Source organism: Anas platyrhynchos, chromosome 2, assembly GCF_047663525.1.
Source record: "Anas platyrhynchos isolate ZD024472 breed Pekin duck chromosome 2, IASCAAS_PekinDuck_T2T, whole genome shotgun sequence".
NCBI lineage: Eukaryota > Metazoa > Chordata > Aves > Anseriformes > Anatidae > Anas > Anas platyrhynchos.
The window spans coordinates 27,287,660-27,311,709 of NC_092588.1; the positions used below are offsets into that span (position 1 = coordinate 27,287,660).

General features: G+C 37.3%; 1 long non-coding RNA gene across 1 annotated transcript in view; it reads left to right on the forward strand.

The window, feature by feature from the left end:
- Window positions 1-24,050, forward strand: part of LOC119716166 (uncharacterized) — an 83,424-nt gene that overhangs the window by 4,748 nt on the left and 54,626 nt on the right. The window contains exon 2 of the long non-coding RNA XR_005263938.2: window positions 4,191-4,292. This is a non-coding gene — a long non-coding RNA (uncharacterized lncRNA). The remainder of the gene's footprint in view (window positions 1-4,190; window positions 4,293-24,050) is intronic.

Below are 24,050 nucleotides of genomic sequence, written 5' to 3' on the forward strand. Positions count from 1 at the left end.
TCTTAGCAGAAACAGATTTCTTACAGAGAACACACAAATCTGGGGGAATTACATTTATTAAGTAATTTCTAGATGCCTATTTAATCAGCCCTTCACAGTCCTTTCACCTGTATCTTATTTTGCCCTTCCCCTCTTCTGAGTTCTAGGAAACACATAACTAGTCACCTCCAGGGATAAAATCAGGTAAATATACATTTACCTTTTTATATAGGTAAAACTTATTTCACTGCTTCTGAGACTAGCTTGTGGTCTTGGTTCCTCTGTTCTTATTGCTGCCAGCTCTAGACCCTTACTGAATCCCTTAGCGATAGCATGACTTGGACAGTGAGGAAACACAATCTAAGGATTATTTTTTTATGAAAAGTTAGCAGGGGTAAATTTAAAGTACAGGTATACAAAAAGAAGGGGAATGATGCATTTCAAACATGGAACAAATTAACCAACTGTCACCAGACACAAAAAGCCCATAAGCTGAGCTAGGCAAAGCCAGAATATAACATCCTTGATGGGAACCTAGCACATTTCTCACTTGGCAAGGTCAAGCCTACGAAAGGTTCAAGGCCCACCTGTTGTTTTTCCTCGTTGTCACAGCAATTGGAGCCAGCATTCAGTCCCTCTATTTAGGAGATAAAACAGAGAGCACTAACTAAAGCAGCAGAATCTTTCCACATATATTGTCCTGCTTTGTTCCCCATAATTCCCTTAATATTCTCTAATTATAGAGGGTCTAGCTAGTCTTTATAGAGGTGTTTTGATTGAATTGCCTTTGCTTTTTTTTATGTATATGTATATATATATATTTGTGCTTATGATCTAGTGTTGAAAGGCTGTCCAAACAGCACTTCCAGTCTCCATTTTTAAAGGTAAAGTGGAGCTGCACATAAATCCAGCATTACTTAGAACTTTCATCTGGTTAAAAGTGTGTTCAAGAATAAAGGCCTAAGTTTATTTTACAGGTTTATTTACTTGAACAAAATAGTCATGTCAGATCATTTTTCTCAAAACCAGTATTTACTGAGCCAGCTGCAGCTGGATGGCTAGACATGTTAAGGAGCTAAGAGGTTGATGAGCAGTGACTTATGAAAAAAAAATAAAAATAAAAACAGCAACATTCATACACGTGCAAACATGAAAAAGAAATTCCAACAAAGAGTTTGTCTGCTTTTAGGGACTGTTTTTGATTTCTGAACAGAGGTCGCTCCACTCTTAAATGTACTCAGATTGAGAACAGAACAGTTCAGGTCTCCTGAATATTGTTGTGTCATGTGGCAGACTCATAGCTGTGCTGACTGCTCCTTATCCCCATGTAGCTAGAGGCTGTGCCCACCCCTGCGTTTAAGATGGGGTGGCATTTTTCCCAGGCTTTATACTTGCTGACAGCCTAACTGGCTATTGTTCCTGACTCTTTTAAAAAATAAAAAATAAAAGAGGTTTTGGGTTGCTCCCCTGCCTTTTTGTCCTCTTGCAGATGTCTGTTCCCTGTTTCTGTCAGCTAAGCAGTCCAGCTGTAAGCTTTTGCAATAGTAATCACTACCCACACATTACCCAAAGAACAACATCCCTATTCCCACCCCTTCCCTGAAATAACAGGCTAAGGAAAAACATTGCAGACAACCAGGCATTTTTTTAATTTTTTTTTTTTCAAGAATAGACTTTCTTGTGAGATTTCCATCGTTATGTGGTTTTGGCTGGCTCAGTGAGACCATGCAAACAGAAATGCCTCTCTTGCGATTTTAAGGCCAATGCAAGAGACAGCTAGAATAAAAGAAGAAAACAAAAAAAAAAAGTGTATTTTTTTTTTTTTCCCAAGGCTCAAATACAAGTTTAAAAGGTTAAACTATGTCTCAGCTTTATTAGAATCACTTTGAATTCATTGACTCATAAACTATAGACAGGACAATTAAAAGAAGGTGACAGGAGATTGCTAATACATAGTTTAAAATAGTTACAAATATTTGTGTCAAATACTTTATTCCAGTTGATAATATTTATTGTGTTACATACTCACATACTGTACATATATTATTATCATTTATTAGTATTATTATCATTTGTGGTTTACCATTAAAAAAACAGCAAAACTTGCCTAATCAATCCGGAGTTAACCCTTCATCTCAGTCTCTTGCAGATCTGTGCCCCAGCCTCTCTCCTAATGGGCAATATCATAGAATCATAGAATGTCCTGAGTTGGAAGAGACCTCCAGGATCACCTAATTCCAACCCCACTGCCATAGGCAAGGATGTCACCCACTAGACCAGGTTGCTCAGGGCCTCTTCTAACCTGAACATTTCCAGGGACAGGGCATCCACTGTCTGGGTAACCTGTGCCAGTGCCTCACCACTCTCTGAGTGAACAATTTCCTTCTAACCTCTAATCTAAATCTCCTCTCTTTTAGTTTAAACCCATTCCCCTTTGTCCTATCATTATCCACCTGAGTAAAGAGTCCTTATTCATCATTTTTATTATTGAAAGGCTACGACCAGGTCACCCTGGAGCCTTCTCTTCTGTAGGCTGAACAGCCCCAGCTCTCAGCCTGTCTTCATAGGAGAGATGCTCTAGCCCATTGATCATCTCTGTGGCCCTCCTCTGACCCACTCTAAGAGCTCTGAACAGAGGTCACTCTGCTCTTAAATGTACTCAGATTGAGAACAGAACAGTTCAGGTCTCCTGAATATTGTTGTGTCATGTGGCATAGTCATAGCTGTGCTGACTGCTCTTTATCCCCATGTAGCTAGAGGCTTTGCTCTTTCTTCTTGTGGTGGGGGCCCCAGACCTGCATGGAGCACTCCTCACCAGGGCTGAGTCAAGGGGGACAATCACCTCCCTCGACCTGCTGGTGCACACTGCCAAGTCATGTTGATATCTGGTAACCCTGATCAAGGACCTCAGTTTGAAGTCATCGTCCCTGTCCTCCCCTCCCTCCCCCCAGACCAGCCCAGAGACAGACCTGAATCCAGGCCTTTGCACATCCTGAAAGTGGACATATACCTACCAGTATATGCTGTTTGCTCATGGGAAATACCAGGAGCTGAAAGGTGCCTTTTAATGACTTACACGCAGATCATACCCTTTGTGAAGTGAGTTAATTTTGAAGCTGACTTTGGTATCCAGGTAATTTGCCAAGATAACAAGATCTTTAGATCTCCAGGACTTTTCTGATTAAGGTATAATGTTAGAGTTGGCTGCTGAGGTATGTGACATAGGAAACTTACTTTACCTGTTATACTGATGTGGTGTGACAGTGATAAGGACCAACTTCATGTTCTAATTTACCATCATTCAAGAACATTATAATTGCTGTGACCTTGCACTGGGACCCAGTGTTCTCAGTATTTTTGGTAGTATGTAAGCAAGAGACAGGAAAAAATCTTCCCACTCAAACCTTACAAATAATTTGGTGTTTTACAGTATTTAGAGAGCACTAAACAACAAAACCCACAGAAAACATGGCCTCATCTTTCACAGGAAACTATTTTTGGTTTTGAGTAATTATTTGGAAAACAAGTTCTTGCATACATGTTCCTGTGAAAATTTTCCACAATAGTAAGCAGGTAAGTGAATATATAATGGCTGTGTTCTAATTATTACTGAGTAAAGAATTAAAAAGTATGTTTTTTGAAAGTGACTTCTAGACTTAGTTGTCAAGAAAACACTGCATTAGTTGCAATGATAAAAACAGCTTTTAATTAGTAATGTTCACCGTTTACTTTGTTCAGTAACAGATTTTTAGAGACCTAATTAAACCTACTTTAATTAATAAAAATTTTGCATTTTAATATACACGGTATGGATAACTTGTATTGTATTTAAAGAGCAAGACTTATATATACACTAAAAAAAAAAAAAAAAAAAAAAAGAAAAAAAAAAAGAATTAGTGCTCTGACTACAACATTTGCAGTTGCCAAATCATAAAAAATATTACTTTTAAATGAAAAATTACTCCCAGAGTATATGAAAAAATTGAGTTCCTATGAGGTCAAGTACTATGCTCCTTCAGTTAAAACAGAATTAAATGTTAGTTTATAACCAAAATAGTTTTGTTTTTTCAACATTCAGGGTAGTGCTGCCAATTCTCATAATTTTAACTCCAATCTTTTAAGAAACATTATCTTTTTAATGTCATGACTCCTGTAATCGTTTGATGAAACTTACTTCTATGTATTACTTCTTGCATTTCTGGTTCACACAGACCTGGAGAAAACTGTGAAAAAGTAATACAAGCATGACAAGGACTGAAGTCATGAGGCAAAGGAAGAAAACTTGAATAGATCTACCTTAAAAGCTGTTACAGGTTAGTTTGTAATTTCCACAATGATGTCATATGTCTAAAGAAGGTATAATTTCATTTTTTTCAGTAACATGGGAGTTTAACTTTGCTGATTATGTTCAGATGTGGTTAAACAATTCAAAACCTTTCTGAGAAAATATATTTAAATATATTTAAATAATAGGAGAAGAACATTTGGAAATATAATAATCATCAAGTAAGTCTCTCACTAATGTAATAATGTAATATATTTAATATATTTAATATATTACATTATTACACTTTCCACTTTACGCATACTTTATGGACCATGTGCTATTTCTAGTTCAGTGGTTCAGTCTTGGCCAAAATACTGTAGATGGCACTGCAGAGCATATGAATATTATTTTTTTTCCTAATTTTTAGTCATTCCTTTAATGTTCCTTTACTGTTATTATTACTGCCCAGTAGGCATAGGCATAAATAGAAAATGCTTCTTGCAATTTCAGGATCTTTTCAAGGATCATTTCAGAATGTAGCTATTTAGTTCAGATCATGTGACATGTACAAAGCACAACTGATTAAAAGGTTTGTATAGTCAAAAATCTCTTTTTTATCTCAACTGTGGATCACCATGCCTCTCACAGCTGTACAACCATACCTAGTCATCCTTTGCATGCTTCTTATGATTAATAAGCATTAATGCTTGTTATAACAAAGATATTTTTTACAGAATTATGCCAGCTTTTGGACTTCAGAACAAAAGGGATTGCTATGAGCCTGTCTATGTCCAGATTAAAGGGTAAAAGACAGTTTACACAGTCATCTCTCAATAACATCCCAAGCAATTACACTGTGAGCTGGACACTTTCTAAACATACCAGGTTCTGAATGTACAATACACAGAAAATTGCAACCCAGGACTAGCTGTGAATGTTTTTAATTCTTTCAAGTGTTAGATGTGCGTAGTGTACCAGGTTTATCTGAAAAGCTCAGTGGATGTCCAAGGAGAGGCACTAAGCTCATCAAGTCAACAAACCTAGGGCCAGGAACAGGATTTCATCAGTGGTGGTTTAAACTAAGCTACTTTTACTTTACACTGAAGTGGCCAAGGACCACATACTCCTTGTAGACACAGCAGCAACTTGTCCCTTAAAAATATCTGTATTGCTGGGCATCTTACCAATCACAGCTGTGAAATAATTGGCTAGACAGAGTTTCCTCTCTTGAACTCATTTGCCTTTCTCCCAACAAGCTTCAAGTGCTAACAACATAGACAGAGGAAGCACGAGTCTTGGGCCTGAGATGACATACTAATATATCCATTTTATAATGGAACAGACAAAACAGAGAGGCAGTATTTCAGACCCTTTGAAGACTACTGCAAAGTAATGAAGGAGGTGTTGCATTTTCTAAAGGATACTACACTGAATCCACTTCTGAAAAATATTGTCTAATCGATATTATGTTATAAGCATAGTGTTAATGGTTTAAAACCGAGAAATTGAGCGCTTCACAGTCTTGAAAGTCAGCCTTACATTGATTAAATAGGCATAATTCATTTATCTTATCGAAGAGAAATTACAAGGTATACTTGATCACATTTTGTAAGTACTCACAAGGGAAGAAGATTTTTGATGGTAGGTTTTTTAATCTGAAAGACAAAAGGATAATGAACTCCAACAGCAAGTGAAGGAAAAATTACGCAAATTAAAACCAGTCAGCAAATGATAATTATAGAAGGAAACATGCCTAGGATAACTAACCACTGAAATATATCTCTGGGGAGAAGGGATGGGAGTTGATACTCTATAACCTTAAACCTTTGAGATTAGATGTGTTGTGTTGGTTTTTTTTTGTTTGTTTGTTTGTTTTGGTTGGTTGGTTTGGTTTGGTTTGAAGAGATATGTTATCACCCAACCACAAAGTTCCAAATTTGATGCACAAATTTCCAAGTAAAATACCATATCTTGTGCTATGAAGACAGGCTAGATAAAGGTTCTGCCTTTATAAAGGGTGTTATAAATAAATAAATGATCTTTGAATTTCCTAGTGCTGATAATAGACCTGTACTTTTATTATTATCATTTTAAACAACAACAACTTTGAATTCAAGACAGAGTATATAGATTCTGTATGAAAGTGTGACAGAAAACTAATTTTAATTTATGGTTGAACAGTAATTTTTCTTTTCCACTTCCTTGAATAAAACATTTCACAGGTTTTGCTGGAAAGAAGATTGCAGATATAGCCAATGAGGAAGAAAAAACAAACGAACGTCAAATATATATTTTTAAGAAATGAGACAGTTCAAGACATTTTTGCACAACTGTTTCATGCAAAAGCAAGAGGAGAAAATCTAACTCCAAAATGTTAAGCTTCTCCTGCCTCCTATGATGTCCTATGTAGTTCATTTTTTGTATCAGATTCAGTAAGACATTATTCATTATAGTCCTAAGCATTATTCCTTATAGTCCTAGGCATTAGTCCTTACAGAAAGACTATTCAAGATTTTGGGCAGGTAAAGATTTCTAGCCAAATTGGTACATCATGCTTACTTCTATATCATGAAATAATGATGGCCAATCAGCCTGCATTTTGAGGAAAATATAAAGCAGTTTGGGGACATTAATACATTCCTATTTTTATACAGATTACATGACCAGAGCATCCTCATTATATCAGACTTTCCTGCAATTATGGTACCGTTACCTCAATACTGTTGTCTAGAGAACTAGTATTTTGTGATTAAGTCCAAGGATGAAGGGAGTGACAACGTTTTATATCATTTTCATATTCTTCCCTGCACCAGATGCAAAATCACAGGCTATTCTGTCCCAAAGAAGTTTAAGTCAGCTGATTTCTGGTCTCATATGTTTATTTGATTTCGTGTATTTAAAAAAGATGTTACCAAATAATTTTTGAACAGCTGGGAGAAGATGAGAAAATTACGCTCCTGCAGCATAGTCAAAAAAGTATTAAATGCTGCACTATATTTTACAATTTTTTAGTGTATTCCTTATTCAATTCCTCTTAATCAAATCCCAAAGGACTTTTCCACAAAGACCCAGGGAGACAAATACCCGTTTCCAAATTGGATGATAAATAGTCATAGAAGTTATTCTTCAGCGAACCTGCTAAAGTACTTATACACAGGAAAAGAGAAGCAACTGAAAATACACCGTTTGATGAGTATTACTAGGATAGTTCTACAGAATTATCTTTCTCTGTCAATTCAATGTCAAAAAGAACACAATCATATGAAGGGTACCGTGATGGTAGCAGCATCTGTGCCACATGTTTCGACAGTATGATTAGGGAGAGACAAAAGACCAATTTTTAATTTCAAATTTAATTTTCAAATTTTAATTCAGGATTATTTTCTATTTTACTGTGTCAGGCCATAAAAATACAGTGTGGATACAATTTTTTTTTTTTCTAAAGTGGCATCTGTTTATCACTTTTTTAATTTTTGTAGTACTACAAGTTAGTTACACCAAGCTACATGCAAAATGCAAAGTGCCTTTTGCAGCTTATGCGTACTTAAATTTAGGGAAGATAAACTACTTTTTTGTTATACAAACAGTTTATTGATATTTACCAAGTATTTTTTTCATTACAAAGATGTTGTGAAATAAGTTGTACTTTGACCCTCTGTACAAATAGCATTTACTGTTAAGACCCTGCCAAGGTGATAGGCCAAGTGTTATCAGCTCTTGCAGGGCAAAGCCTTAGGAAACACAAGTATTGAACACATGAATAGATAACATTTATCTAGTAGCAGATCACTGGAAAAAAAAAAAAAAAAAAAAAAAAAAAACATTTCAGACCACTGCTATATGAGTCTCCTCCTGCTATATGCTCTCCACCCTCCTCTCTGTTCTGTGTATCAGTTTGCATTGACTGACCTTCTTTTACTGTTTGACTGGACATCCTAGGGGGAAAGTTCCCAGGTCCTGCTATGGTCCTGCTATATAAGCAAAGAAAACCTCTTATTTTAATTTTTTACTTCAATCTCCAATTCATATGTTGAAAATGAAGGAAAAGAGCAGATAAAGTCATGGGATAAAAGGATAAGGATAAAAAAAAAAAAAAAAAAAAAAAAAGAATTCATTAAAATATTATTTAGTGTTCGGTAAAATACTGGTAAACGAAGTAACTTGAAGCAGCAGAAGAAAGGAAACTAGCAGATGAGAGAAGGAGGTGAAGAAAGAATCAAGATGATTTTAACAGAAACATTTTGAAGGGGAATCATTTGTGTGATGTTAAGAGCAGAAAAATTAAGCTGCAATGGATGAGATATGAAATAACAGAGGACCTTAAGATCCTTGGATTCTGGAAGACCCTGAAAGTTTATGTAGCTGGAAATGGTAAATGTAGAGAAACTCTGCATGTACAGGTCAAGAAGGAAAGTGAAGATTAAGTCAAATATCTCCAGACTGCATGCGTTTGGTGATGTAACCCAAGGTGACAGAGACAAGGAAAAAGAGAGATCAGAGAATTAGGTTTAGGCCTGTTGATCCTAAACCAAATTGAAAATATTCCTTCCATAATTTTGACAAGTTATATACTGGCACATGAGAAGAAATAAATGGAAAATCCAAGGTACCTAACACAGAGTTAGCACAGAATCCATCAAAGAAGGCTTTTCTGGCTCTTTGCTGACCCCTTCAATCAGAAATGATATGAATAATGCCAATGTTTTACCCATCACAGCACTACTTTGTCTAGATATGTGAAAATAGTTTTATTTTGTCTGGAGTACAAAATACTATTCTTAAATGCAAAGCAACAGGCAGCATGTGGCAGACATTATAGAAAACAATGGTGTAGAACATTTCCCAAAATAAAACCACATGTAATAGCTGTGTGTGAGTTAAGTCAGAATTACAGTTTTACATAAATGGAATTATTTTCCTCCTTTTTCCCATTGTTTTGTATTACAGCACTTTGCAAAACATTGCAATGAATTTTTACAGAGTAATTTTGGCATTACAATTACTCTAACCTTTATTAAATGTTACAAAAGAAATGTCAAAAAAGATGTCATGATCAGTTCATATAAATATTGGTTTAGTTAGGAAATCAAAGGGCAGGCAATAGGATAAAGAGGCGAAGAGACAAAAGGCCCTGAAAGATTGATTGATGTGGGCATATTTAAATAATAATAATAAAAAAAGAATAACACGATCCCCTAAAAGGCCTCCAACAGATTTATGCTTAATTCCACACAATCATTTATAAAATAAAGGTATTTCAATTCTCTTTGATCTTTCATCTAAGAAACTAGGTACTGTGTCAAGGCAAAATAGCCTTTCCTTCTCTACTAATAGTTTTATATATCCATCTCACCATGGAAATGAAGTGTTTTTGTTTGTTTTTTTGTTTGTTGTTGTTGTTGTTTTTAACAAAACAGAAATATTGCAAAGACAGAGCCGTTCCTTTTATCTAAGTAGGTGACAAAAAGAGTTCCAGGAAATCATGAATGGTTGCATTTGTTCATACATGGAAAGGCACTATGTGTTTTATAGGTGACTTCCTTTAAAGTAAAAGGGGAGAAAACAAATAAAAATATAGCTGTAATTCATTCAACCTGAAATTAGTTGAACTTCCTCTCTCTGTAAATACCTCCACCTCCCATTGCCTCACAGCAAGACCACTTCTCACTAGCAGAAAGATTCCTTGCACTTAGAAGGGTGGTGGTTTATTTTCAAAGAGAAACAAAGCAGACAGGCACCATACATCTCCATATAGTTACATGCTCTACAGAAGCACACCCACCTAAAGAAAGGAAGTCATTTCCACTACTTACATGGAAAACAACAGTGCTGGAAAAGCGTAAGCAGTAGGCATAGATACAATAGAAACAATAATGTAGTAACACAGAGTGGATTTCAGCCCAAAGCAGTTCAGCACAGTTACCAAAAGCTCAGCCAAAGAACACAATAGTCCTGGAACTCATGTGATGGGATTGCTGCCTACAGACCACAAGTATTTTGGTTCAGTCTCTAGTTGTGGTCATGCACAGCGTGCTCCAACAGAGTTCAAGGAATCATTTATGAACTGAAAGTTAAGCATATGTTCATCTGCCTTCACAGAGTGGACCAGAGTGTTTGGTGCTTCTCATGCTTGAGCCCAGCATGAAATCAGGCACTGAACAGATGCCTGCACTGTGTGCCTTCATTCCCACCCACTTATTGAATGAAAGAAAGAACGTTCCTCAAAGCAGACACCAGAATGCCTCTACTATATAACCAAAATACCCTGGCAAAGTCCTTACTAAACATGTTTTCTAAAATACCAGCAGTATGGCAAATGGTTATATGTTCAGTTTATACAAGTTATTCCATCACTAAACTCTAAAGATGTTTACTGGGGAATCCACTTGCTCAGTTTCACTAACCTTGCTTAGAAGACCTCTGTGCAAATCACATTTAAAGCTGCAAAGGTAACCAAGAACAATATGAAAATGAGGCACTATGAAAAGCAGCTTATAGTATAGAAAAACAATTATTTTGTCTATTTTTGCCTCTTGCAGTTTAACAGATATATGTACATTATTTGAATTTTCATCCCTGAACTCATCCTCTCTCTCTTTATAAAGTCTTGTGTTGGTGTCACAGTCTCATACATGTGACAGTTCTTTTGAGGCTGATGATTGCTGTCTCATTACAAAATTTTCTCCATTCAAAACAAATGATTAGCAGTCTGTTACAAAAAGTGTTTCAAGTGATTTAGCATAGTTTTTTCAAAGCAAGGCAGCTGAAACACCAGGTAATGATTTGAAACCTATATCATGCTTCCACAGTTTGTCTTTGACTGGCATTTTTAGCTTCACTAAACGGAACCAAAATAGCCTTGTTATGCAAGGCCTGTCTCTTCAGCCGGTAAGGTAGCATTAGTTGAACTCTCTGTATTTATGGAATAGCAAAGAACAAGGTTACAATGGAGGAAACGTACCAGAGAAACAGTGGGTCATTCTCCGTGATATTGGATGCATACATATGACACACCTGTTACATATTTTTTCTTCCCCATTACAAGCTCTATGTGCTATAATTTGACCCACAGAAAGGTCTGTTCATAGATTTGCTTTTAACTTGTGGTGTGACTTTTGGCTGATCTTCTTCTGTTCCCATTTCTGTATTAAGCCTGTTTTGATTTTGGTCTTTATTAAGAATCTAAGCCTAAATCTAAACAGAAGCTGTTACTCATTATGGGTTCAGGCTTTCTCATGACAGTAGAAACATCTTGCTGTTGCTGTCTCCACAATCAGAAAAATAATCCTTTAAATAATTCTGTAATGCAATCAATTAGGGTGGTTTAAGTGCCTATTGCATTTTTTTGTGTATTTTCTACAACAATAGTAACATAAAAGCTCAACAGTTGAAGTTTAGTCACTTATTAGTCAATTATAAACACGCGTGAACCCTTGTAAGCCAGAGACAGGCCACCATTAGCTTTCTTTCAGTATCAGACTTCAACAGTGAATACAGCTTCATTTCTTGCATCTTTTAGGGCTGGACCAGGACCCTAAAACAGAGAAACATACTCCTGCAGCTAATACCCGCTTTCTTAATTGTAGGTGAAAGATAGCACGTGAAGAATTGCTTTTGGTCAGGCAAATAGATAGCAGAGCTACCTTCTCTGACTGCACCATGTACAGATGTTCCATTGCAACATGATTGTAGCAGGGCAGTTTCCTGGATTTATTTTGTGGAAAAAAATAAAAAATAAAAAAAAAAAAGGCGTTGACACTAACAGGTGAGAGGCTTCTGAAATCCCTCAAATTAAAAATGCTTTGGATTGAATACAGCCTACCTTTGCTTCATATGTCTGCTTACAGTTTGTTATATACATATTTTATGTTGTCTTTGTAAGCCTGACTATTCTGGTTGCTGCTCTCTGTGCATCAGGGGAACTCCCTGGCAGCAACAGAGCACACATGTGCATCCAGCAGATAGTTCTGAAATACAGTTTGGGAGACAAAGCAAAAAGTCTGCAGGGACCAGCAGCCCAGCCTCTGAGATGATGGAAAGGCAGACAAACCTACAAAGTTAAAAGAGATTTCTTGTTTGCGAAAGGGTGCTGGACTGGACTGCTAGCCTGAAGGAAGTTGGCAATCCAAGTGTTCATAGGAGATTTAAGTTTCATGGTCTGAAGACCTCAACTTTCTCTTATTCAAAAGGGATTTTTTGCTAGTAAAGCCCAGAAACGCTGACTGCAAAATCTTTTAATCTTCTCATATTAAGGAAAAAGCTATGGACAGATTCACCTCAAGGTTCTGACTTTCCCTGAAATAAACTGTAACTGCAGAAAATGTTGATGATTGTAGGTCTTTCCTTCTTGTGCTTGCTTCTAGGAAGAAATCAAAGGAAAGTTTATTTAGAGTTGAGTATAATTCATATGACATAGCAGTTCATCTGTTCATTTGTTTCTTTCCTTTTTTTTCCATTTGGATTGGTACATTTTTTCTTAATATCTCTTGGTTTCTTGAAGAGAGTATGCATATGACCATTGCCTACCTCTTCGGTAGATTAGATCAAAGTTTTAAAGTTATATACAGTATTTAAATCAAATATTGACCCACATAATCTCTTTGCTTTCTCTTCTGAATAAATAAAATCAATATTATTATTATAAGAAAAATATTACTACTGTTGCAGTGAAATTATTCTACCGTGCACAAATATAGTCTCTATTTCTATTTCTCTCAATAAATTGGTCTCTAAAGAAAAAGGCTTGGCAAAATCATTGTACAGTATATACTGTACTAATAAAAAGCACTATTTTTTTTTAATTCATATGATGAAGACTTGACACTAGCAACCTTTTTATTATTATTATATATTTTATCAAGGAAATTCTTTGTTTCTTTTAACCTAAGTGAACCATAATAATATGATTCTGCAAAGTCTATATACTTCACAAAAATCTGCTGCATCTTATCTTTTGTGGTAAGTGTATAATGAAGACATGTTTCTAAATAATAGTTGTTGACAGGCAGCTAAATACTTTCAGTATAGTATTTTATTGTTAAGGAGTTTTGCTGAAAGTTTTTAACTATACAGAATATTTAAAGACATTTAAACAGAGTATCTTATAAGGTTTTGAGGTATTTTCCTGGTCTGTCCAAAACATCACATCAACTCCAGCCTTCAAACATTGACCAGCAACATTTCTGAGTGGGGGCTAATAGACACAGTTAAGTCTCAAGCCACTGTTATTATGGAATTAGTATTCTCCTTTACAGAAAGGATATTCAAATCCAGGAACAAATTTCTGACCTAATATGAACTTCCTTCATTGATCTGAATACTCTGGTCAAATATTGACATCAATGCAGAGAGGAGGACAGTCAATGAGAAATGCAAAGTTTCTCAATTGAACTTTCTGCATCTGTTAAAAAAGGTCAGTGCAGTAAGCTTGCGGGTAATCAGCGACAAGCGGTTCAGTTGTGATGTCAATACTGTACCGCAGATCCGTTGGAGGAGCTCTGCTCTTTTGGTAGGCCGACCAAATCCTCAGCTACAGCAGGCTGAGATATTAGCAGCAAATCCTTATGAAGACCACCTGCATGCCCACACCATTCCAGAACCCCTGATTATTTTTTTTTGTCTCTAACACAGATGTAAAAATGACTAAAGATCCCCATTCCTTTATTCTCCAAGCTATTTCACAAATGCTTTTTAAGTGTTTTCATGCATGTTTAGGGTCATAAAAATGACTATTGAGGTAAGAGAGGGTATATTTTGTCCAGGAGAAATTTGAATTTTCCCTAAGAATTGAGATCCCAAAGGCAGTAAGGTATTATCATTGCAACAGATAAGTTCATTGAAAAATATATTATAAATAAATAAATTTGATACAGCAAGAGATACCTGAAACTGATCTAAGAGCAAATGAATTTCCTTAGCATGGGGTGTACGTATAGACCTTCCCATTATTACAAACTCCATAACATATTTTTCCAATAAATGTTAGCAAAGAAAGAGTATAAGCAGCTTTACATTTTAAACAGTGTTTTTTTATAGACTAGAGAATAATTATTTTGCAATAAAGAAATATATTACTTTTTCTTCAGGTGAGTCACAGTCATATATTAAGACATGCCACTTGGACTGAAAAAGCTTATTTAAATACTTTTAATTCAATTTTGCTAGAAACAGAATTCTCAAGGGAAATGTTTTTTTGGTTTTTGGTGTTTTTTTTTTTTTTTTTTTTTTTTTTCTGATAAGGGCTACACACTTGTTATGCTGATGTGTTAATAAATCTAGATCTGGCATACTCTAAAATTCTTAATTATATTTTTGATCAGAATATGTCACAAAATTTTGAGCTGAACACCTCTATTATTCTGGATTTAATATGTGTCCTGCTAATATGATAAGTATCTATGGAAGCAAAAAGTCTGGTGTTTTAACTCTAAGTAAGTAGTCCAACTCAAAATTCAATTTTCTGCCCAAGAATAGACATAAAAGCTTAAATTAGTGAATTGAAGAATAGATTATAGGATGCGATGAATTATCTAAGATTTTTTTCAGAATTGTTTCATATAACAGAGGGAACTATGTGAACCTGACTTCAAGCTGTCTCAATTTTCTGTGATAGTGCTGGCAACCCACAATGCACTGTTGATCTGCCCCACAGGCTTTGCACCAGATGGTGATGCAAAGGGCACAAGTTTTACTAATCCACATTGCAGCATGCATTTTGTCAGTACAGCTTGTCGCTAGATGGCTGAAAGCATCCCATGAAGCTATCTGAGCATACATGTTCTCAGAAAAAAAAACAAGAACGTAGCAGCTGGGTGCTAATACAAATGCTAGAACTAGTGATTTCAGAATAAATGTGGACTTGAAGTTACAGTGCAAATGTGTTTTCCATTGCCAAATGGAGAAACAAAAACTGATTGTAAATACTTACACAAGTTCTGCAACAACTAAGCAGAAATAAAAATAGCATTTCCATGCAACTGAGAAAGGGTATTCTTAAAAAGCAGTCAATATAAAAATAGAGTAAATTAGAATTACAGCAAAGTCACACCTGGATGAACTTGGGCTAACAGAGCAGACTCTTACCAAACTCTCTTTTTGAAGTTAGGTAAAATTTTATTTTTGTGTATTAACACTGAGTCAGCTTTCCCCACATGCTTTCTTCCTCTGTAAAATGCACGGAAGGGAAAACATAGTCATAAGCTAGAAAGACTTCCACATCAAGTCTATGAGAAATTGAGAAAAAAATTGTGACTGTAACTAATCTTCCAAAGTCTTAATATCCTCTTCTAATATCCATGTCATATTGCAATCCCGGTTAAGTCTAACTTATTAAGCATGACACTCATATGACTGATGCTCGCATCTCATGTGCCTACAGTTCGCCTCTGAAACCTGACATAACTCTGTCTCTTGTACAAGAAGGTGATAATATTGGAGTGACAGCAAAATGCTAAGCACTTCCCTCCATTACAGCATAAAAAAGGAAAAAAGGAGAAGAGAAGAGAAGAGAAGAGAAGAGAAGAGAAGAGAAGAGAAGAGAAGAGAAGAGAAGAGAAGAGAAGAGAAGAGAAGAGAAGAGAAGAGAAGAGAAGAGAAGAGAAGAGAAGAGAAGAGAAGAGAAGAGAAGAGAAAGAGAAGAGAAGAGAAGAGAAGAGAAGAGAAGAGAAGAGAAGAGAAGAGAAGAGAAGAGAAGAGAAGAGAAGAGAAGAGAAGAGAAGAGAAGAGAAGAGAAGAGAAGAGAAGAGAAGAGAAGAGAAGAGAAGAGAAGAGAAGAGAAGAGAAGAGAAGAGAAGAGAAGAGAAGAGAAGAGAAGAGAAGAGAAGAGAAGAGAAGAGAAGAGAAGAGAAAAGAGAAGAGAAGAGAAGAGAAGAGAAGAGAAGAGAAGAGAAGAGAAGAGAAGAGAAGAAAAGAAAAGAAAAGAAAAGAAAAGAAAAGAAAAGAAAAGAAAAGAAAAGAAAAGAAAAGAAAAGAAAAGAAAAGAAAAGAAAAGAAAAGAAAAGAAAAGAAAAGAAAAGAAAAGAAAAGAAAAGAAAAGAAAAAAGCAGAGTAAGCTTATAGGATATTCAGTTAGAAGCAAACAAAGCAAAAAGTAGAGTTTGCATGATCCAGGCTTGGGTCCCAGATAATCCATGTTAGAGTTTTCTCTGTCACCCACTGTTCACTCCTCTTGCTGCCCTCACCTTCTCTCTTTCCATCCAGTGTGAAAAGTACTGTAACAGAAGAGACACCCTTTCACCATATGGCAATGTAAATAGTGGAATTTATGTCTGTATATTTTTTAAATTCTTCTTTGCTAAAGAATATATACATATATGAATGCATACATACAGATAATTTTGAAATTCTTAAACGTTTTGCTTTTCAGGATAACATTTACTTAGAGAAGTGGAGGAAATAAGGACCATAAATCTCTCTTCCACAATCTAGAGTCTTTGCCATCCTCTTCTGCAGTAATTCTTGCTCAGTATTCAGCAGTTCAAGTCAGTTGAGACATCAGCTTCACTGTGAGAATATTATTAATGACTTGTTTAACAAACATAAAAAGAGGCAGTCTCCCTGCAGATATCTAGTAGCTGTTGGCTTTAAAAGGACATTATTTATGTCTATATTCTGTTAGTTTGTATATATAAAGTGTCTAAATTTCATCCAAAATGTAGTAAGTAATTCATACTTACTAATCTTCAAGATATGGAAATTTAACATCTATGTGAAATGTCCCTTGTGGACAACAGGAGGGCAGTAGGAACAATTTAGAAATTTAATTCAGTGAGGCTTTCTGCTATATAAGAAGGCAGGGGGAAGAGGTAAGGGATGGAGAGAGGCAGAAAAGAGGTGTTTCAGGAAGTGGTTCAGGACATCTTAAAACACTCTTGCTGACTTTTGTTCCTCAGATGGATACAAAATAAACTCACAAGGAAAAAGTATGCTCTTTAGGGGGTACTTCTGAAAGCTTCTTTGAAAAAAAAAAAAAAAAAAAAAAAAAGGCAATAAAGCAATAAAAAGGCAAAGGCCTTAGAACTGATACAGATTTACCTCTTTCAAAGGTACTTAGAGTCAGATACATGTTTAGGACAGAAGTGTTTATAGATGATGTATGTATTTCCTCCATGGCTGTACAGATTTTTGGATGTGGTTGGAAAATCCAATAGTATAAATGATGGTGAGCTGGAAAGTTTGTATTGCTTTTTTAATTACACCAATTAATAATTTAACAGAATGAGTTTCATCCTAAAAGGACACCTTGCCCTAAATTACAACTCACTGATGTCTCTGACACAGCCTAGCATTTGCTGTCAAGTTAAAAAACAATAAAAACTACCAACAAACCAACCCTGAACTATCAGTGATATTGTGCCCACACCTGTGGAGGATGTTATAACCAGGCTGGAGCTATTCCTGTTACCCGGCAACTCATCAATCTTTTTCTCCCTGACAAAACATTTAACCTATGTTTTTTTCACAATAGGTTCTAAAACAGGCAATTAGACAACAGGACATTTTCCTCAGGTTGATGCATTATGTACTAAGACACAACTGACCTTCAAGGTATGAGAAATACCAGAAAGCAGCTCTTAAAACACTGAAATGAACTCAGATGCTAGAAAGGATGCCTTCAACCACCTATCTTGCCCATGCAAGTAGTAGATGACTGTGTTCCTTCCTTCCCACACACTGTGAACTGAAAGTAATATTTAACACTATAACTAAAGTTAAACTGGACTTCAGGGCCAATATATGATTTCTTTTGACTGCTGACAGTCTTTGAGTTGAGAACTGTACTTCTGGTTTTCCATTGAAAGGTTTTGAGACTGCATGCATAATGAAAGATATTAAGTAGAATGAATCATTTGTTTTTTTCACCATTGTCCAAATTGTGGACACAGAGATACCAATATGTGTAAGGAATACCCACTGGAAGAGGGAGTCTGGTTAGACACATGCACTTCTGTCAACCTCTTAACAGAGTGTCAGGTTTGGGGAATATGATTTTAGGTTATGTTCCAGGCAATCTGTGTGACCTAGCATTAAATGGCATACAAAGCTGCTGGCCTTTAGACTCCAGCCACTCATTAACTCTTCCTCTTGAGAGCAGTGGACAGACAGCAGTTTCCCTCCCAACTCTCTTCTTGAGGGACACAAGGGTAGAAGCTAAGTTTTCTTTCTAGCTTTCACTCCAAGTCCGCATCTGACTTGGTGCGAAGTTCCAGGTTCAAGACCACCTGATGAAACTGAACAGGTACAAGTCTATGGGGCATGACAACATGCATCTCAGGGTCCTGAGGGAATGGGCTGATGTAGTTGCCAAGCCTCTCTCCATCATATTGGAAAAGTCCTCGCAGTCAGGTGAAGTCCCTGGTGACTAGAAAAATGGAAAAGTCACTCACGTTTTTAATAAAAGTAAAAAGTAAGATGTGGGGAACTACAGAGGGGTGAGCCTCACCTCTGTGCCTGGGAAGATCATGGAACAGATCCTTCTGGAAGCAATTTCAAGGCACATATAAGAAAATAAATGATCTGAGATCACCCATAGGTTTACCAAAGGCAAATCATGTCTGAACAATCTAGTGGCCTTCTATGATGGAGTGACTGTATAAGCTGACAAAGGAAGTTGTGGATGCCCCATCCCTGGAGGTGTTCAAGACCAGGTTAGATGAGGCCCTGAGCAACCTGATCTAGTGGGTGGCATTCCTGCCTATAGGGGAAATTGGAACTAGATGATCTTTGAGGTCCCTTCCAACTTGAGCCATTCTATGATGTGATATTCTATGATAAGAAAAAGTCCTGCCTATAGCAGAGGAGTTGTACATAGATGATCACACAGAATCACAGAATTTCTAGGTTGGAAGAGACCTCAAGATCATCAAGTCCAACCTCTGACCTAACACTAACAAGTCCTCCACTAAACCATATCGCTAAGCTCTACATCTAAATGTCTTTTAAAGACCTCCAGGGATGGTGACTCCACCACTTCCCTGGGCAGCCCGTTCCAATGCCTAACAACCCTCTCAGTAAAGAAGTTATTCCTAATAATCAACCTAAAACATCCCTGGCACAACATTAGCCCATTCCCACTTGTCCTGCCACCAGGCACATGAGAAAATAGACCAACCCCCGCCTCACTACAGCCTCCTTTAAGGTACTTATAAAGAGTGATAAGGTTGCCCCTGAGCCTCCTCTTCTCCAGGCTGAACAATCCCAGCTCCCTCAGCTGCTCCTCGTAAGACTTGTTCTCCAGACCCCTCACCAGCTTCGTCGCCCTTCTCTGGACTCGCTCGAGCACCTCGATGTCCTTCTTGTAGCGAGGGGCCCATGATATTTAAGGTCCCTTCCAACCTAAACCATTCTATGACTTTATGAAAAGTGCTTTTATTTCCACACTAGGAACAACAGAGTTAAAACTTAATCTGGCTGTTAACATATCTTTTGTGAAGAGGGATTGTCATTATGATATTTTAGAGTGCTTCAGGGGTGCAGAATGTGATCAAGATGTTATGAATTGGTGTTTCTAGTTGAAAACCAGTAAAGGTCATACACATTGTACAAATGATTCTGATGCTGTCTAGTAAGTGGCATAAGAATAAATTGGATGAGCATAGAACTATCTTTTTTTTGTTTTGTTTTGTTTTTGAGCCAAAAAATAATAATTTTGTGCCAAACGTAGTTTTTATGCATAATTTCCATTAGATATTATGGAATTAATTTGAACATAAGACGTGATTTTGAAGTAGTTATTTCCAGTTGTATCTGTTACTTTGTAGCTGCATTTAATTACAGGCTGATTTTGGAGAATTCAAAAGTCTAATTACCTGACTGTCAAAGCAAGATACAAAATGGAAGTGAACTTGCAGGCTGTAATTTCAATCCAGAGTACTTAAAAAGCTCCTCTTAGGAACAACTACCAAATGTTCTACACCTAGACTAAAAATCTACTGTGGGCCCAAGGTGATGTTAAGATCATGCTAAATTTACTGTGATTTAAGCAGAGCATTGTGCAGAATATAAGCAACAGAAGTACTGCTTATACAGGAGGTTTTGTTGTATACAGTATTCAGAAGGTTTTGGTGTCTACTCCTAGCCCACCACTTCCCCCCAAAAAATCTTGTTTTAAAACTGGCACAAGCACTTTTAGTGTCATAACACTCATGCTGGGCAATTCCTCTGTGGAAAAGCCATTCAAATGACAGTCTAGTTTCTTTCAGACCAACTGTTGTCACAGCTGCACTGGTGGTTCTTACACTCTCTTTCATTAAGCAGACACCACACAATTGTGAGAACATTGTCCTTTTAAATGCTTCCTCACAGAACATGTTGGATTCATGACAATAGAAGGAATCCTGGTGATGGTCCAATATTACTTCTCTAGACTCCCCTCCTGTACTCTCCTTGAAGATGTGTCATTACAGTATCACATATGTTATTCCTTCAAAGTTGGTTGATTTAGAGGACAACAGAGTAGGGACCATGCTAGTTAGTATCCCAATCCTTTCAATATAAAGAGCTTCAAACTACACATTAGCATATAGCAGGAGGTCATACAAAAATCCAAGCCCATTTCTGGATAACAAGAATAAAAACAAACAAACAAGCAAACAAACAAACAAAAATAAAACTATATACCACTTATAGTCCTGATTCTCTGAAAAGTGACTGTATAATTTTGGAGGGCCTAAGAGTCGTAAGATCATTACGTAGATCTTCAGTCTTCACTCACTCATGAAAAGTTAACATGAAACAACTCTGCAAGTTGAAAAACAGGACTTTTGCTGAGGCTGTTTTCTTAGACTGAAGTAGGGGACAAAATTAGATCTCTTCCCTCTCTTCTCTGAGATTTGCTTTAATTTCCCAGTTCAGGGAGGCTTTGGATCCAAGGCATCTCTTTGAAAAGTCAAAAGCAGGAAGTTATCAGTATTCTGCACTGTCAGGTGGACATAGACTCATTTTGTACTTTAAGGATCATGGTGCATTGACCTTGGCCAGTGGAAAAGTGTCCACATAGCCACTTGTTCACTCCCCCTGCACCCAGGATGGGGGGTTAAAAAAAAAAAAGAAAGAAAATTTGTGGGTTATGATAAGACAGTTTAATGACAGTTTAATAGGTAAGTAACTTCATCTAGTGGATGATGTCCCTGGGTTGGAATGAGATGATCTTTAAGGTCCCTTTGAACCCAAACCATTCCATGATTCTATGACGTGAAGGAAAAACAAGAGAAGGAAATAGCTCCCTCCCTCCCACAGGTAGACTGTTGCCCAGCTAGTCTCTGAACAACAACCACCTTGGATACCCCTTCTTTTTCCCCTACCTGTTTTTTTTTATAGCTGAGCATGAGATTATATGGCTGGAGTATCCCTTTTGTCAGCTTGGGTCAGCTGTCCTTGCTGTGTCTCTTTCCAGCATCTTACCAACCCCTAGCCTGATCACAGGGGCAGAATGGGAAAAAGAAAAAGCCCTGATGCTGTACAAGCACTGTTCAAATGCAAAACTATGGTGTGTTATCTGTTTTTTAGAGACAAATGCAAAACACAGTACCATATGAATGGCTATGAAGAAAGTTAACTCCATCCAACCAAAACCAGTACAAGAATACAGATTCACATTATGTTCACATCATCTGATCTATTTGACCACAACAGAGGACCATATCTTACGTTGGTCTCCTTCTCTTTCCTAGGCCTAATGACATTTATTCCCAAATGTTTCTTTTTAACAGATCTTCTGTCTGTATATACATGATAAGTGTGTATGTGTTTGTGTGTGTGTAAATATACATTTAGCGGGTTCTTTTCCTTTAGATAGGTTAGGTGATCTGAATGCATGATAGAGGAAAGAGTAAGATTATCTCATTCATTAACTGTACTGGATGGAGTGTAATGTCAAACTGCATGCTATGTTGCTCCTTTTGAGTTGGCTATCACAGTACATGACTTAAAAGAGATGGGGTCTGGTTAGGAAGGCTGTGGGGAGAAAGAGAATACACTGAGGAATAATCTGGAGAGGTCCCAGTAGACTGGAAGCTGGCAAATGTTGTGCCAATTTTCAAGAAGGGTAAGAAAGAAGACCCTAGCAATTACAGGCCTGTCAGTCTCATGTAAAGCCTGGTAAAATTATGGAGAAGATGATTCTTGAAGTTATTGAAGCGCACCTGGGGGACAATGCAGTCATTGGTCCCAGCAAAAATGGGTTCATGAGGGGTAGATCCTGCCTAACAAATTTGATTTCCTTTTATGATAAGATCACCCATCTAGTTGACCAAGGGAAACCAGCTGATGTGATCTTTTGGGACTTCAGCAAGGCTTTTGACATGATTTCCCATAGGATCCTACTGGACAAAATGTCCAGCATACAACTTAACAAAAACATCATATGATGGATGAGTAATTGGCTGACAGGCAGGGCTCAAAAGATTGTGGTAAATAGAGCCACATCTGGCTAGCGGATGTTCACTAGTGGGGTCCCCCAAGGCTCCATTTTATGGCCAGACCTCTTCAATGTCTTTATAAATGATTTGGATGTAGGACTAGAAGGTGTTTTGAGCAAATTTGCCAATGACACCCAACTTGGAGGAGTCGCGGACACGGATTAAGGTGGAAAGGCCTTGCAGAGAGATCTGGACAGATTGGAGAGCTGGGTGATCACCAACCACATGAAGTATAACAAAAGCAAGTGCTGGGTCCCGCACCTGGGATGGGGTAACCCTGGCTATATGTACAGACTGGGCAACGAGACACTGGAGAGCAGCCCCACAGCAAGGGATCAGGGGGTTGTGGTTGACAGCAAGTTGAATATGAGCCAGCAGTGTGCCCTGGCAGCCAGAAGGGCCAACTGTGTCCTGGGGTGCATCAAGCATGTCATTGCTATTCAGTTGAGGGAGGCGATTGTCCCGCTCTACTCTGCACTGGTCTGGCCTCACCTCAAGTACTGTGTGTAGTTCTGGGCACTACAGTACAAAAAGGACATTAAACTGTTGGAGAGTGTCCAGAGGAGGGTGACGAAGATTCCCCTCTAGGGTGAAGGGCCTAGAGGGGAAAACATATGAGGAGCAGCTGAGGTCACTGGGCCTGTTCAGCCTGGAGAAGTGGAGGCTGAGGAGGTACCCCATTGTGGTCTACAACTTCCTTGCAAGGGGGAGTGGAGAGGCAGATGACCTATTCTCTGTAAACAGCAGTGATAGGACCTGCAGGAATGGTGTTAAATTGACGCAGGGGAAGTTCAGGCTGGACATCAGGAAGAGGTTCTTCACCGAGAGGGTGGTCGCACACCAGAACAGGCCCCCCAGTGAAGCAGTCACTGCACCAAGCCCGTCTGAATTTAAGGAGCGATTGGACCATGCACTTGGTCACATGGTCTAAACTTTTAGGTAGACCTGTGTGGTGCCGGGAGTTGGACTTGATGATCGTTATGGTTCCCTTCTAACTTGGGATATTCTATCATTCTATGATTCTATGATAATCCTCAAGGAATCAGAACTAGAAGGAAGTTAAAACCTGAAAGACAACCATGAGTGATGAAAACTATTTTATGCTTAGGAAGTCACTGACAAGGCAATGATTTGCAGGTTCTAATGAATATGTCTTTTGTGATGTGCAGAACTGTGCTTCACTTGAAAGGGCACCAAACCTGCTTTCTTTACTATTGTTTTTAATAAAAGAATGGCTTATCTAACTGAAGCACTTTGTAAGGAATTCAGAAAATTATTATCCCTGCTGCTTTTAATAATGTATAAAAAGTGCTCTCAGAGTAACTACATGTTTCAAAAAAATATACAGGTTCCCTGTATTATTTTTTTTATTATTATTTCTCTCATTG